Here is a 16,960-nt window from a genome sequence, read left to right as displayed (position 1 = left end):
ACCTCTAATAGCCTCATGCTTCAGGTTTGCTCAGACTCTTGACTGTGTGCCCAAAAAAGACGAAAACAAAGGTAGTACACAGTTTTCTGTACTGTGCTTCTGAACAAAACAAGAAATGAAAGCAACTGTGTTAGAAACAGAAGCTACCATCATTCTGATAAATTGCCACCCCCCAGAAGAAGCTGGCACGAAACCACACATTTTCCAATTGTTTTCTCATTTGGGTTGGGTCTCTCTAATTTTAATTTCCACGGGTATCACCTTCCATAAATTAAAGCATCATTTAAAGTGAAAGCAGCCTCAGTGAAGCAGTCATTGTTACTTTCCCAAATTTGTTGTCTCTGCAATTTACTGTCATCCCCAATGCCTCTTTAAAACTTATATCTTACAAGAATTGTATCGCAGCTCCGGATTTGTCTCCAGTACGAACTTTGACTCTCTTCCATGTGTTGTAGATGTGTAGCAATGTTCACAAATCAAGAGTAAAAAGAAAAAGAGTACAGATAATTTAATTGTTAGAGGCATAACCAAAGGTTTGGTGAAGCTCACAGGAAATTTACAGGACTGTTAGGTTCATGTTCAATGTACTTCTGAATTGATCACTATCATTCAGTATTATTGCTTAAGGCATTAATGGTAACCCACTACTGACATGGCCTTGTTCTGCTTAGTTGCTGAGATCTATAAAGATCAGGCTGTACGATGACAATGCTCCTGCCTAATACGTTGTAGAGTAAGGGAGCATAGTGAGGGAGTTTAAAGATGAAGGTATAAGATAAAGGTATCTCTTTGCACTGTATTCATCAGAACTCCCATGTGCTCTCAGAGGGCCTGGTGGTGGCAGGTGATGGTATCCCTTTCAGCAGAAATTGTGTCAAAATGTAATCTTCCTCAATGCTCTCCAGCTGGGCCAATGTAAACGTTAGATCACCTTGTACTGAACTCCAATGTGCTGGATGGGATTTAAGCAGAGTTACTGCCTTCTCCTACTCTTCAATTCTTCAATACTGTCTCATTTCAGCCTCTTGCAGTCCTGTTGGATGCCCATCTCTCCTTGTATCAGAAGAGATGAGGTCAGTGTTGAGACACTGAGGCCATCTGCAATAAAATCCCCCAGCGGAGTGCATCACTATACCAAAACAGTGAGTGAACAGGGTGAGTCCTTGCAGGAAAGTGCAGTTACTACAGAAGTGTTCTGCAAGATAAACACTTGGCTGCTTCTTGCCTTTCTATCCTGGGCTTCTGGAGGATTGAGTTCCAGGTTCCACTGCGAAATGAATTGCACACCTTAGGTTCTAACATAACCAGGACTGGTTACCAAAACCAAACTAAACATGTGCTGTATTTATGTTTCAAAAGAAGAAAAGAGGTGCCCAGTGTGAGAATACCTTAATCACATCACGGAATGTCAGCACAAGGTCTTTATTACAATGAACGTTCTTCATCCGCCAAGAAGACATCGTCGGCGTAAAGCAGCGACCACGGGTGAGGTGCCTGGAGGTCGGCCGTCGCCGTGTCCATACAGAGCACAAAGAGCAGGGGCGAAAGGGCCGATCCTTGGTGAATGCCGACGTTGATGGCGAAAGTGCCATATCAAGAAATGAACTAAAATTCTTTTTTTTTCAAGTAAAGATGCTTCTCGTTTTCTATTCTAAACTGTGTTTTTTCATACAAACATCATTTTTATGTGCAATTAGTCTGATATCATTATATTTATTTGGAAAATAAATAAAATCAACTTTTTAACATACAAATTTAAAAATAATAAACTCAATGTGTCTTCAGTGGTAAAATCAGAAGGAAACAGCCACTGACTTCAGTAATCAAATCAGGAAGTGTTCCAATTTCTTCAGTAGCTGCAAAAACAAAAACAAGCTACTATTCGTCCTTACTCCGAGAGTTTGTAAGATCCCGTGTTCTAATTTTTGTGAGTTTAATTTTAGTGATGAGCTGCTATACCATCTTACCTTTTGTATCCAATTAAGCCTTAGAACGAGCTCTGTGTTGGGGGCTCGGACATTAGATAGCAATAATAATTAACTATCAATTAGTAATTATTCCAGGTAAATTGAGAACCTGAAGGCTCATTACAGCTCTGTAGCAATGCAGGGCACACTTAATGGAAGAAAAGTTTTTATCTCCATGCATTTAAAACATCTTGTGACAGCAAAAATGATTCTTTTGATACCTGTATTTAAATTAATTAGAGGAACATGCAACTGCTATTGGTATATGTTTTTTCCAACATTCAGGAAAAGTCCAGGATTAAAGATCTAATACTTACACACTAAGTTTCAGACTAATTGTACATCAGAGTGCTAATTCACAGTGGTTTCAGTCCCCCCGTGTGTTAACAGGGGAACTCTATAGATAGTAGCAGATTTCGTTTCTGTTTTGTCTAGTTACGAAAGTTTCAGCTTTTATGATATGACCACAGTAGGTTGCTGTAGCAAAGTCCTGATTATTTAGAAGGTCAGCAAAGTGGCCATTATTTTCCATTTCAATTTCTCCATCAATTTCAAGAGCTAGTTTTCTGTACTTGCAGATTATTTTTTAGAAATGCAGGGAAATTTATGAAAATGTTTTGCAGTAAAGTGATGAACATGCGCTGTAAGAAACTGTTAATACTATATTAGCAGCGCTATCTACAGTGACATGAGCTGTAAGAACTGACTGGTAATGGCAGCATTACAGTGTTTTTGTTGTTGATGGTTGTGTTTATATATTTTGTTACAATAGTTGTGTTACGGGTGCTGGTCCAGGCTCCCGTGAAGTGCATAGCTTAGGACCCTATGGACATGGTACAGTATAATCCAGAAGTACAGTGGATATAAAAAGTCTAAACACCCTTATTGAAATTGCAGGTTTTTGTGATGAAAAGCCAGAAATCAAGATAAACCATGTCAGACATTTTTCCATCTTTAATGTGATCTTGCAAGCAACAAAATTCAAGAGAAAAACAAATAGATAATTATTAGGAAAAATAATGTTACGGCCACGAACTGAGATCCGTGCCAGGTCTTGTATGATGTGATGCTGTAAGAGCTGGAGAAAACAGGAGGCGTGGTAAAAGGAAACACACAGGGGTTTAATAGTGCAAAAAATAATAGTGACAATCCATGAGACAGTGAACGGGGGAGACAAAGAATGGCATCCAAACCCAAACGGGTCCAAAGGCAGGTCAGGGCACAGTCTGGGAGTCCAGCAGCGAGTAATCCATCCTGGGACGCGACAAGGTTAAAATCCCCGGGAAGGGGGAAAACACGAACACAGCCAAAAGATGGAGGCCCAAGGGTGACGGGGCGAGATCCTCCAGACCCCGGGCTCAGGAAGTGGGAGGTGTCGGGGATGAGGCCTATGCTCTCAGGAGACGGACGTAGGATTTTCCTGGCTAGAGCTACTCCCAGTCTTATTGTTATTTACTACTTGGTTTTTGGCTGCCTGACCCTGGTTTGTTCTCCATCTACGTCTCCTGGTTTCGGTTTTGGTACTTCTGCTCTCGTTCTGGTTTTGACTCTCGGCTTCCTTATGGATTACGACTCCGCCTCTGGTTATTTGTAATTTAGCACCAGCTAGTTTACCTATGGCTTTCTGACATAGGTACATGGAGAAAATGTCTTATGGTCTGATGAGAAAAAGGGTGAACTTTTTGGCCTTAATTCTAAAAGATATGTTTGGTGCAAAGACAACACAGCTCATCATCCAAAGAACACCATACCTACTATGAAGCATGGTGGTGGCAGCATCATGCTTTGGGGCTGCTTCTCTTCAGCTGGGACAGGGGCTCTAGTCAAGATAGATGGGATAATGAATAGCTCAAAATATCAAGATATTTTGGCACAAAACCTGCTGGCCTCTGTCAGAAAGCTGAAGATGAAGAGGAATTATACCTTCCAACATGATAACGACCCAAAGCACACATCCAAGTCAACCAAGGAATGGCTTCAGAAAGGGAAGATCAAAGTCTTGGAATGGCTCAATCAGACCAGACCTCAATCCCATAGAAAACCTAGAATGACCTAAAGAGGGCTGTGCACAGGAGATACCCTGGCAATATGAAGGAGCTTGAACTTTTTTACAAGGAAGAGTGGGATAAAATTGCAAAGTCCAGGTGTTGATAGAGACTTAAGTTGATAGAGACTTATTCACAAAGACTTACTGCTGTGTTAAATGCAAAAGGTGCTTCCACAAAGTATTAGTTGGGGGGTGCACACTTATGCAACCAGGGTGTTGTAGGTTTTTAATTTCAATTATTTTTCCTAATAATTATCTGTTTGTTTTTCTCCTGAATTTTGTTGGTTGCAAGGTTATATTAAAGATGGAAAAATGTCTGACATGATTTATCTTGATTTCTGGCTTTACATCAGAAAAACCTGCAATTTGAATAAGGGTGTGTAGACTTTTAATATCCATTATAACTGGAAAAGGACAACTGGGAAAAAACGCTGAAGGATCAGGACAGGATGTTAGACAGGGGTCGTGAGGATGGTGATCCAGTATTTGGGGGGCTTGGCACAAGCGAAAAAGTCCAAACAGTCCAAAAAGGAAACTGGGGCGCAGTCCAGGGTCAAGGTGCCGCGAGAACCATCCAAGACAGACAAGGTTAAAATCTGGAACGGGATCCGGAACAGGAAAAGGGAGTTAAAAACAGGATAACGAGGCCAGGCGCTCCCAGCCCCAGACTCAGATGGTCAGGACGCCAGGGAATAAGGCCTACCCACGGGCTACCCGCGAGTCCGGGGAATAGGCAAGCCTTGTGGCGTCGATCTTCCAATGCTAAGCGAGGAATAGCGAAAGCGCCAGGCTTAAATAATAACAGGCAGGTGCACATAATTAACTAAAATTTGAAAGGGTCGGAGCGTCCTTGAGGAGGGATGACGATCATGACAAGTTGATGCCTCCATTATTTATGAGAGGGAGAAATTACTCCAAATGCAACCAAAAAATGCTGATCCAGACCTGGAGTTCACCAGCAGATTGTCCTGCAGAGTGTGCACCCTTAGTGGACTGAATAATGGGAATTGAATTGTTTGACTGTTTTCTGTTTTTAAATATGTTAGAAGTTGGCTTTTAACTATTGCATGTATGAAGTAAAAAAAAAAAATTCCAACTTAAAAGTTCACATAAGGCTTCAGAGCTGAACAATTAAGTTGGGCTGGAATGAAAACCGGCAGCTTGCTGGACTTCGGGACCAGGACTGGGAACCCCTGATCTAGAGAGCTCTGAGCTTACAAACCAGGGTTGCACAACGTCAATCCTGGGATTCCTGGGGGGACAGAAGATTACTGCTTTTCTTACAATCTGAAAAGCCTTTTCTTTGCTCAAAAAAAAGGTGGAGGTGAAGATTTAAACCTCCTGGAGTTGAGCACCCATGTTAAAAAAGAGCTCAAACCTCCCCTACTTAGCTGCAATTCATTAGTTAATATGAGCCCAGTAATCTCTTTCTGCTATTTCTTCCTCCTTGCATTCCAGTGAACGGAAACTGTGAATGCACATAGTGTATTGTAACTGTAGCTGTCTAACATTACATTGAGTTTTCAAATTAGGCAAACTTGGGTGGCCTCTAGTGGCCATTCTCTTATCATTTCACCCTAGTGGGACTGGCAAATCCCCTTCTTATTGCAATGAGCTGCGCCAAGGGCTCCTTGTATCGATTGAACAAATCTGCAATTAAATTAAAATGCACTGATTATAATGCATGAAATACATAAAGACCCATAAACCATAAATAAGGAAGCAATGGGCATTTTCTTATTTCTCCAAATCAGCAGTTTCTAACTGATGCATGTTGTATGAAACATGTTGTATCTCTCTTCTTTCATAGATTCTAGTCTAAATCAATATCCTTGAGGAGAGAATTAAAGTGACTCGACCCTTCACTAACCACTCAATGAAAGCAACAAGCAAATGAAGATATAGTTATTGCTGCTTACATTATTCTGCATATCTATGCACTTGCCTTTAGGCAAAATACTTTTTAATGATTTTTTAGGGGTCGGTCAAACCAAATAAAACAACAGCAATACATGAGCAGCACAATTCTGCTGTTTGCTTAAGCCTTTCAATTCTTTTTTAATGATTTCACAAATAGTTGTTTATCATCAAGTGATTTCTACAGAGTGTCTTTCTCTCCTCCAATGAAAATGCCCAGCTCTTCCCCTGGCCTTCCATCTCCAAGTGAGAAAGAATAAAGCAAGAAAACACTTTAAAACACTGTTTATACAAGTACACTAGCAAACCTGCGATCACACCTCATGAGGCAGATAAAGTAATTTGCAGACCACAGGTGCTGCTGCAGGCAAAGTCAGCTTTAACTCTACCTCAGTTACAGAATGAAAACCTACTTGGTTTCGTTTATGTCATGTGATCTTTGGACAGCTCTCGCCTCAGAAATCATGCAGACTTGCAGATTAATTCTCATGACAACTGTCATGTAACTCACAGCAATCCATTGTCTTTTATAAAATGTTTTATCTTCCTGTTGTGTACTTCCAGAATGCCGTGGAATAATAAAACCACCAAGCGGCCTCAGGAAAACAGTATTGCTTTTTAGCTTGGCCTCCTGTCTTGCATATTATTTAAGAAAATGCCTTTGATTAGGGTGGAGTGCAGTTATTGAGCCCAGCACAGCAAGTTATTGGCTAAGCAATAGCCTATATTGGCCTGGAGATTACACTTGGTAGAGACTGTGGCTAGTGACAGGTCTTTGAAGATAGAAGAAGGTTGTAGGTGTCTGCTCAGCAGAGCTGCTCAATCTGGAGAAAAGTTTACTTCAATGATGCATGCTTTTGCAGAACACTGTCCTCTTAAAGGAGGAAGTACTCAGCTTGTGGTTTTATGTACACTAGTGTGAGGACATGGTTAAAAGAACCTAGTGGTTGCACAGATGGTGCAGTCTTTATTCTGGGATGTGCTTTCATGTGTCTTTTTTACATACAGGATACAAGAAAACAGCGAACCGCTTATTTTGTCCTATTGAAAGAGCTGATCTGCTTTTTGCATAGGAACACTAAAGGTTTCACACCAAAACTTTTGATCCAATTTGAGGACTGAGTGATTTCAAAAACAGATTTGTGACTTTTTGTGGGGACACTCTAAAGTCAAAGTGTAGGAAAACTGCACAGATGATTAGAGATTAGAAAAGTAAAATGGGCAGTATGGAAGAATTGTTGGTGGCAACAATGCAGAGCTTCAAAACATGTGTGGCACAACACCATGGAAAAAACTCAAAATAATTTTATTTTAAAAAGTTTGAGCCTGGTGATCAAAGCAGAGCACAACAGTCTAAATAATGTTTTACTAGTGCATTGTAGAACTTGCATAACTTGTCTGGAATTAAATTCCAAACTTCTTGTTATTTGTTGAATCAGTCTGTTTGCTTATACAGTATATTTCTTTCCCCAAAATAATTGGACACAGAAGGATATAGAAATAAGTACACAGTAAAATCTTCAAAATCTTCAGTATTGTCTACTGTGTTGATCACTTCTGACAGATTACAGTTAAATTCCTCTTGCATTGTTTGTACACTACTTGATTATATCTAAGACTTTCTATAATTCCCTTACTGCAATTTCTGTTTGCCACTACCTCTATGTTTGCATCATCTGAAAATTTAATTTATTTTTCATCAGCATCTCGGATAAAGATCAATCTAGAAAAATGAGTAAGCCCAGAACAGATCCCTGCAGCACACCACTACTTACACCACCCCAACTGAGGGTTGTGTCTCTAAGATGATCTTAGGTTTCCTGATTATTAACAAGTTTTCTATCCATGTTCTTATTCTAGTAAGTTAATTAAGCTTATGACTGATAATAAAATAATTTGATTTAAGAATGCTTTACACCTGAAAATGCTGTACATCAACACACACACAACTGAAGCAAAAACGGGATTAGACGTCTAGTGTAACAGAGCTGCTGGATCTGAATTGTCAATGCTGGTTTACGCCAATAGAGGGCAGTTGAGGTATAGTCCAGGGAGAGAACGAAATTAGATTTTCACATTGTTCCAAGTTAGGAGATAAATCCATTGATTGCAATCTGATAAAAAAAATGTCATATATAGGAGTTTATTCAGTCCACATAGTCCATTTGGTAGTTGGTAATTAATTTATACAAGAATCCAGCAGTTTCTTGATGAAAATCAGAGTATCACCATCAACACACTACCACAAGCCTATGGGTACAGAAAGTCCAAATCTTGGAAAGAGTTATCTGGTCTGGTTTTGGGACAGACAGGTCTTGTAGCTAGACAGTATACAGAGAAAAGGTTCAGTCTTATGGTGAGAAATAAAGTACAAGCCAACACCTGCTGTGTCACTGACAAATAGAGATCAGGTCAGAGGTTTCAGACTTGAGGGGAAACATAAAGGCAAGTAGTTTGCAGGTCCAGACTAGGGTTGGTGCAGGCTCAGCCCTGGTTCCATATTCCCTGTATTAAAGGGAGTTTGTGCATATAATAATAATAATAATAATAATAAATAATAAACTTTATTTTATATAGCGCCTTAAAGGTGGCTTCTCAAAGCGCTTTACAGGATGACAATAACAATAAATAAGAGTATAACAATAAATAAGGAGAATACACAAGATAAGACACAATTACAATATATAGGGGAGACTGTGGATGGTGGTACTAAGAAGAGCAGAGGGGTGAAGAATGGAAGCAGTTAAGTAAAGGCTTTTCTGAAGAAGAGGGTTTTGAGTCTGGATTTGAAGGAGTTTAGACAGGGTGACTCTCTGATATCCTTGGGCAAAGAGTTCTAGAGCTTGGGGGCATAATAGGAGAAGGCCCTGTCACCCATACAATGTAGACGGGCTTGGGGGACAGTAAGGAGGGCAGAATTTGAAGAGCGGAGGTTGCGAGGTGGGGAGTAGGGCGATAATAGTTCAGACAGGTATTGAGGTGCCAAGCCATGCAGAGCCTTATAGGTGAGCATGAGGATTTTAAAGTCTACACGGAATTTGACCGGAAGCCAGTGCAAGGACTCCAGGACAGGAGTAATGTGAACACTTGCACTAGACCTGGTCAGGATTCTGGCTGCTGAATTTTGGACATACTGCAGTTTGTTCAGAGTAGATTTTGATACCCCTGCGAGTAGAGCATTACAGTAGTCAATTCGAGAGAATACAAATGTGTTGATCAGCTTTTCAGCCACAGTTAATGATAGCATAGGGCGTAGTTTTGCGATATTTCTAAGGTGAAAAAAAGATGTTTTGACAGTACGCTGCACATGTGGGTCGAATGTTAAGCCAGAATCGAATATAGCCCCAAGGTTTTTCAATTTTGATTGAAGCTCAAGTACAGAGCCATCTACAGAAAGGGTAACAGGACTGGCTTTACGAAGTTGATGGGGGGTACCGATAAGCATGACTTCAGTCTTGTCACAGTTGAGATGAAGGAAGTTTTGAGTCATCCAAATGTTTATGTCAGAGGTGCAATTAGATAGAATAGAGACAGCCATGTCAGTGTCAGGTTTGGTATGGATGTATATTTGAGTATCATCAGCGTAAAAATGAAAGTTGAGTCCATGTGATCTTAAAAGCTGACCAAGAGGGAACATGTAAATGCTGAAGAGCAAGGGGCCCAGTATTGAGCCCTGAGGGACACCAGACTTAAACAAGACCAATTTCAGACCTGTACCCGTTAAGAGAGACAGCGATCAGTGAGGTAAGATTTGAACCATTTGAGGGGAGTGTCAGAAACTCCAAACACAGTCTCAAGACGGGAGAGTAAGATGTTATGGTCAACAGTGTCAAAAGCAGCACTGAGATCAAGAAGGATGAGTATAGAAACCCATTTGAGGGGAGTGTCAGAAACTCCAAACACAGTCTCAAGACGGGAGAGTAAGATGTTATGGTCAACAGTGTCAAAAGCAGCACTGAGATCAAGAAGGATGAGTATAGAAAGAGAACCAGAATCAGAAGCTATTAGAAGATCGTTGGTGACTTTGACAAGGGCCATTTCTGTGCTGTGAAGTTGACGGAAGCCAGATTGGAGGGGTTCAAAAAGGTTGTTTGTCATGAGGTGGTTATGTAACTGAAGTGTGACAGCACGTTCCAGAATTTTATAAAGAAAGGGTAAGTTGGAGATGGGGCGAAAATTGTTAAGATTGTCGAGAGCCATGTTAGGCTTTTTTGGCACGGGGGTAATGGCAGCAGTTTTGAGGACCGTTGGTACAACGCCAGTGCTCAAGGATTCATGTAAAATATTGAGGACAATGGGTCAGAGAGAAAAGAAACAGCACTGGAATAAAGTGGTGGGAATGGGATCTAAGATAGATGTGGTGGGTTTCATGCGTGTAACTAGTTTGTTGAGGGATGCTGAGTCAAGAAGAGAGAAGCTGGAGAGAAGGGAACCAGAGAATTTGGATGAGGAGGGAGGAGGTATGGAAATGATGTGCATAGTGGAGAGATCCTCCACATACAGCCAGTTTTACAAGCAGTAAATTCTGGGTGCACTGTCTTCCTACTGATCATACCGTATAAGAATTTATATTTGCTCTTTAAATTTACAATAGTTCAATTTTATCAAAGTAACATGCTTACATTCAGCAAAAATCACAGTATTTTCAACAAAATCAGCACACCACCCACTGAGCACTCTCAGAGGAAGCATCACTGGGATTGTTGACAAGTTGTGGAAGTTCAATATGAAAAACTGACCTTGAAGCATTTAGACGCACTTGCAGTCTTGGATCACACTTAAAACACAGCTGATCTTTTTAAATGAGTTTTAATGAGTTTTTAAAATTATTTTGGTAACATAATTTTTTACTTTTTCTATCTTCATTATTCATTATTAACAGCTTTCTCACCAGTTGGAACTGAAATTTGATTACCAAAAAGCTCTCTAGTACAGTACTTTGTATTGGCATTCCACGAAGAAAAAGAATCTAATATAAAGCAGAAAAGTATAATCTTTACAGAAACCTCACAATTATGTCATGTCCGGGTGTGTGCCGCTAATCAGTCCCGCTTGCTCATGTGGGACCACACACCTCTGTAGCTGTTAGAACATACTCAGGCAGACTTTAACAATGGTCTTCTGACTAGTTTATTATTTCTTTATTACTTCCATTTCCTTGAAATACTTCCCCCACCCTTCACTCAGGGCTCTGTCATTAGCTGATCTGCTGTGCATTTGCTACTTCATATTTTTTTCGCCAGTGAGCTTTCTATATTTTGCGCCTTTTATGTTGTTTCAGCACTTAAGCTGTATCTAACCGCTACCGCCTTTCAGCCCTGAGTTTAATAAGGAGATATGGAGCATTTCTGTTTCCCTTACCTTTCAGCCACAAAATATTTCAGAGAGATACATTACACATAATTATGCAGCTTCTTAATCAGTAATGTAAGATTAGTAATTCACTGTTATCATGGCAGTGCAGTCTCATTGTAGAATCTCACTCAGTTATCCCCTGGATAATCGTAGATTTCCAACTACAGTTGTAATACAGCTGTAATTCTTAAGTATTAAGTATTAATTGCTTAAGGGTTTGAATGTATAATTGAATGTATAATCAAACTATTTTCTTTTCTTTTCATTATTGGTTTTAATGTCTTGTGTTTCTACTGAAAAACATCCTTTCAGGGCAGACCTCCAGGGGAGATCCAAGTCTATAATCCTATCTGTGTATTTTATTGCAAACGTAAGATTCTTTATTCTGCTTACAGCAACTATTCCATCACCAGTTTTTGCTTTGACGAACACTGCTTAGAGGGTTTTGATATTCCTTGGCTGATTCTGCTTGGAGTGTACTTGAAAAAATTAAGTGCTGTCAGTAGGTCACACACTATGGATTTGATGCTGCAATCTCTTGCTCTTAAAACACTTTACATTCCAACTAAATCTCCAGCTTTCACATTGTCATTTAAGAATGACATTAAACAATAGTAATATATTTGTTACAGTTTAAGCAATGGGTATTTTATCTGATTTCCTCTTTAGGCCCAACTATGTGCCTGTTTTGTTTTTCAGGACCAGTATTATCATGGATTGAGGCTTCAAAACATGCATTTGATTCCTTATGCAATATGAAAAGACAACAAATGCAGTCAAGCAATCTATTAGGTGAGGCATGCATCATTAATATGTTAATGTAATTTAAATTAATACATTAAACATTAATACAAAATTTGAATTAAACTGAAAGAAGGGATTCTAATGCTGTTTTGCAAAGAGAGTAAATTTCATTATTCAATTTTAAATCAGCATTCCAGGGGAGAACTGTGTCGTGGAATTTTATCAAAGAAGAGACAGGAGAGGTGTTCTCATTCATTCAGTAAGGCATTTATTCATACTGCAATATGGGAACAGCAACCTCCTGACTGTGCAGACAGTGGAAGCGGATTCAAAGCGCGTCGGGAGGGTGCCTTGTTTTATATCTTTTGCTGATACAACACTTCAAGGATTGGAGAAGCAGGAATTTTCCATTCCTTATAGGTTTCTGCTTTAAGCAAAGAAAGAGAGTAGTTACGCAAATGGTTTCTCATCCGCCTTTTTCAGGCGGCAGAGATAAACGTTATTAAAACATCCCGTGCCCTTGACTCGCTGGGTGCAATCACACTTTGTTCTAAGAATCCAGCTGCTTCTGCAACACAGCTCTGCCCGTAAACAACATTTTTAGGATAAAACACTTCTTCTCAGTAACTTTCCATTACAACCAATTATCGTTAATATTGAACAATTGAGAATAGGGTTCTGTTGCGGATGGGTTTACAGAGCAGATGGAGTAGGATCCTGTGCCAGTTCAGGAGGCGAGACAGCAGCCAAAACAAAGTCACAATCTAAAGAGTTGTCGAAAACGGGAGTCAGAAGTCCTTTACCTTGAGGGAATGTGCAAACCTCAGGCCAGATCGTGATCCAAGGAGAGTAGTTCGAAACGTGAAAGATCAGGAGCCGTGTAGACTGAGAGAGAACACCAAAGCAGGTAGAAAGCTCAAAAGGAATATTGCTTAAATACTTTAATAGGGAGAGAGTGATTGAGCAAGGTGGTAGGTTAAGTAATTAGCGCCTCTGTCTTCGTCTTGTTCTGGACGTCCGGGCCGTAACAGGTTCATTGTGTGTTCTAGTACACGCAAACATTTAAACACCATGTTAAGTTAGAAATCACTTAATTGTTAATCAAAATCAAATCTGAATTTCTAACCTGCTTTTATATTTCTCTGGAAAATTATGGCTAAAATCAATGCAACACTTATAACTCCAGCAGAAGCATATATCCTCCATCGTGCATCCGAACTGGTTTCACTGAATACTATTCCATCACTTTCATTACCTGAAGAAAAAAAAAGTAGAGTCAAGGCACCCAACTCTTATTTTGTAGATAAATTCACAAACCGTAAGACGATACTGCAATTGTAGAAACACTCTATGGTTATTGGACACTTGAGCACTAAATGATTGAGAAAGTGAAATGTTAAGGGTTGGATTTGACTACAATTTGAGTAGCTTGGACCGAAGTCTTAAATCTATGGCCCATGGGCCAGTTGCGGCCTGCCACCGTTACTGAAATGGCCCACAAAAACTATAATTATATTTGGCCCAGTATTAAGTAAAATATGCAGTTCCTATTTGGAACACTAAGTGTCACCATCACATAAAATCAAATCTCAAAACTGATTAGCTACCCCCCTCCTCCTCTTTACCCTCTTCAAAACTTTATTTCTGTACCTTAAGGTTAGCAAGCTTTTCAAAATCGCAGAACCAAAGAATCAAAAAAATTGACAGCGAATGCAGGAGATTCCAGCCACGCTGATAAAATTAATACTTTTCCCCTGAGTTCAGAGGCAAGAGTGTCTGTGATGTGCTCCGAATCTCCACAACAACACTCACACCTGACTCAATAGCGATTCTGCAGTCCAAGGCACAGCATCACTGTTCCCATTAGTAGAGTCATCACTAGTTAGTAAACTTTGTGAAATCTTACTGGTATATAAAAAGTAAATAATATTATTATTTAGATAGGTCATTTCAACCTTAAAGTACAAAATGCGTAACATTCACCTATTAGGGTAGTCCCCTAAATTAAATGGCAATTTGACTATTGGAATGCACTTATATCAGGTATTATTTGTTTATTTTTATTATTAGAGGTAGCCTGTGGCCCGCCGCACCATATTTTGTTCTCCAACTGGCCCCCAATAAACAAAGTTTGGACACCCCTGTCTTAAACCATCCAAGACTTTTCATCTGTTTCTGCCTGTGGGGAAGGAAGCCAGCCATGTTAATCTAACTGGACATGTGGACAGCAGATTTTAATGGGTGTATATAATGTACACACACTTCAATTTCAGATTTCAAAAGTGATTTTTTATTTGTTTCTTAATTTGCTTTTCTTTGAGCACAGGAAGGAAACCACCTTGAATGATACAAACCAAGTCGTGAACAGATCTGATTAATACTTTTTTTTGTACCACATACTGCCTGTATTGTACTAATGTAGGCATACTGCCTGTATTGTTGGCCTATAAACACACTCATGTCAATGTGTCACTCTGTAATATCTTCTAAATATGTCTTGATTAAGCGCTGAATTCTTTTGTCTTTACACTCTGAGATTACACTTTTTGAATTTTGTTAAAATCTTTACCCATAAACATGGACTTGTCTTTAACTTACTATGAACATTTTTAAACTTCTTTTACACACAAGGTACTAGGAAAGACAGGGTAATGAAATAAAAAGTTTTGTGATGTACACTGATGACACAGTGTAACTGAGTATACAGTCCCAGGCCAAGGAGTCTAAGGGGTCAAAGCAGTGGGTCTCCTTTCTGCATTCAGGTAGTGCAGCCAGAAAAAAAAATACAACAGTGTTTGTGTGTTATTTTTAACTTTGTAAGTCTCATCCATATGCTCTGCTGCATTCATCTAAACTAAAATGTATTTTATTAGAGTGTCCATTGTTTTCTCAATTTCTTGGTTATGAATGTGACTTCAGAAAATGATGTGCCGTTTATAGAGAAAAAATAACAATTGCCAATCACCACACAGAGTATTTGGTATTGTCAAGTGTCAACAATCTTTTTACAAATGGTGTTCTACTCACCCTGTGCAGATACTTTAAAATGCATCGTATGTATCCCATTAGTGTCAATAATCTGACACCTGTAACTCCCTTCATCAGAACTCTGAAAGTGTGATATGTGAAGAACATGACCGTCGTGCTTCTTCATTATTGTTATTCTGGAATCACCACAACTGCTGTTTACAGTATTGTTGTCAGACCGGAAAAGCACTGAACGCTCAGTCCCGCTGGTCCTGTTGAAAACCCATTCTTCAAGCCATAGTCCCTTAACTGTCCAGTTCAAACATTGTAGAGACACATCCTTCCCCGTGATAAAACTTACATGCTGAAATTCTGTAAAAAATAATTTAAACATTGTTTTCGAAAAAGAGTTTTGTGACATAATTAAACGTTTCCATTATGTACCATTTGTTTATGAGCTAGACTGCAATTTATGATGATCTCCTCCAAAAACGAACTAAAAATGAAAGTTGAAAAAATTGATAACAAATTGATAACTTTTGTAATGTTGCAAATGGGAGGAGTTTAGTATTTAACTGCTATCAACCTGATTGACTACTTGGGCCGAATGTTCCGTTAGCCCATTAGGTAATTAGTGACTAATTGATCTACAGATCTCATTCAGCCTTTTCTTGAAAGATACCATAGTATTGGCTTTAACAAAATGGCAAGTACTGTGTTCCAGACTCCCACAGTCTTTTTGCTAAAACAGTTTTTAAATGCACATCTCTCTTGTGTAAAGTATAGAGTATAAATGGCAAGGACACTTGAATTGTGACCAAAATAAGTATTAAGAAATAATAAATAAACATTTAAATATAATTATCAGTGTAGTTCCAGTGTTCCCTCTGGACATTTAAGGGAGCACATTTTAATAATTGTGTCTTTTGGCAAGATTTTCCTTTGAGTTTTAATTAACAGTGCTTGCATTATTCTAAATTATGAAGTTCCTTTTATGTTTCACCAAGTTCTGCCATATTGTGCTATGCAAAGACATGAGCATGACCAAGGGCAGTGCTAAAAACCATACAGTACTGTCTGCTCTTAACAGCAATGATAAGGCTACTACCTTCCTACAGATATTTTCTGTTATTACTATTTACTGGAGCTGGTGTTTCTCTTACCTTGAGTTTGAATTTGTCTCAGCAGTAGAACAAAAGCACAGACAACTGTGTCCACTCGCATGCTGTGTGACTGCAGAATTAAAAGAGACATACAGTTTACAGCAGGAGCTCGTACCCCTGCACAGGGCTACTGCACAGGCAAGTCACAGTGTGACCTCAGTGCTTCTCCGTCACTGGACTCTATAAAAGTAAATGTAAGCCATCAGACAGAATAGAAATTTGAACGTCCTGCTCAAGAAAACTGTGGTTCTCACTTTACGTAACCTCTAATAGCCTCATGCTTCAGGTTTGCTCAGACTCTTGACTGTGTGCCCAAAAAAGACGAAAACAAAGGTAGTACACAGTTTTCTGTACTGTGCTTCTGAACAAAACAAGAAATGAAAGCAACTGTGTTAGAAACAGAAGCTACCATCATTCTGATAAATTGCCACCCCCCAGAAGAAGCTGGCACGAAACCACACATTTTCCAATTGTTTTCTCATTTGGGTTGGGTCTCTCTAATTTTAATTTCCACGGGTATCACCTTCCATAAATTAAAGCATCATTTAAAGTGAAAGCAGCCTCAGTGAAGCAGTCATTGTTACTTTCCCAAATTTGTTGTCTCTGCAATTCACTGCCATCCCCAATGCCTCTTTAAAACTTATATCTTACAAGAATTGTATTGCAGCTCCGGATTTGTCTCCAGTACAATCTTCGACTCTCTTCCATGTGTTGTAGATGTGTAGCAATATTCACAAATCAAGAGTAAAAAGAAAAAGAGTACAGATAATTTAATTTTTAGAGGCATAACCAAAGGTTTG

At 39.3% G+C, this 16,960-nt stretch overlaps 1 long non-coding RNA gene across 1 annotated transcript; it reads right to left on the bottom strand.

The window, feature by feature from the left end:
* Positions 1 to 12,281: 12,281 nt before the first annotated feature.
* Positions 12,282 to 16,543, bottom strand: LOC148809336 (uncharacterized). The gene is made up of 3 exons (XR_016087544.1): positions 16,161 to 16,543; positions 15,058 to 15,369; positions 12,282 to 13,285 (listed from the first exon to the last, which is right to left on the bottom strand). It is a non-coding gene; the product is annotated as an uncharacterized LOC148809336 (long non-coding RNA).
* Between the last annotated feature and the right edge of the window lie 417 nt (positions 16,544 to 16,960).

The sequence above is a fragment of the Atractosteus spatula genome, unplaced genomic scaffold, assembly GCF_055471065.1.
Source record: "Atractosteus spatula isolate fAtrSpa1 unplaced genomic scaffold, fAtrSpa1.hap1 Scaffold_147, whole genome shotgun sequence".
In the NCBI taxonomy this organism is placed as follows: Eukaryota; Metazoa; Chordata; class Actinopteri; order Semionotiformes; family Lepisosteidae; genus Atractosteus; species Atractosteus spatula.
Note: the sequence above shows the minus strand (reverse complement) of the source record. Positions and strands in the feature narration are given on the sequence as shown.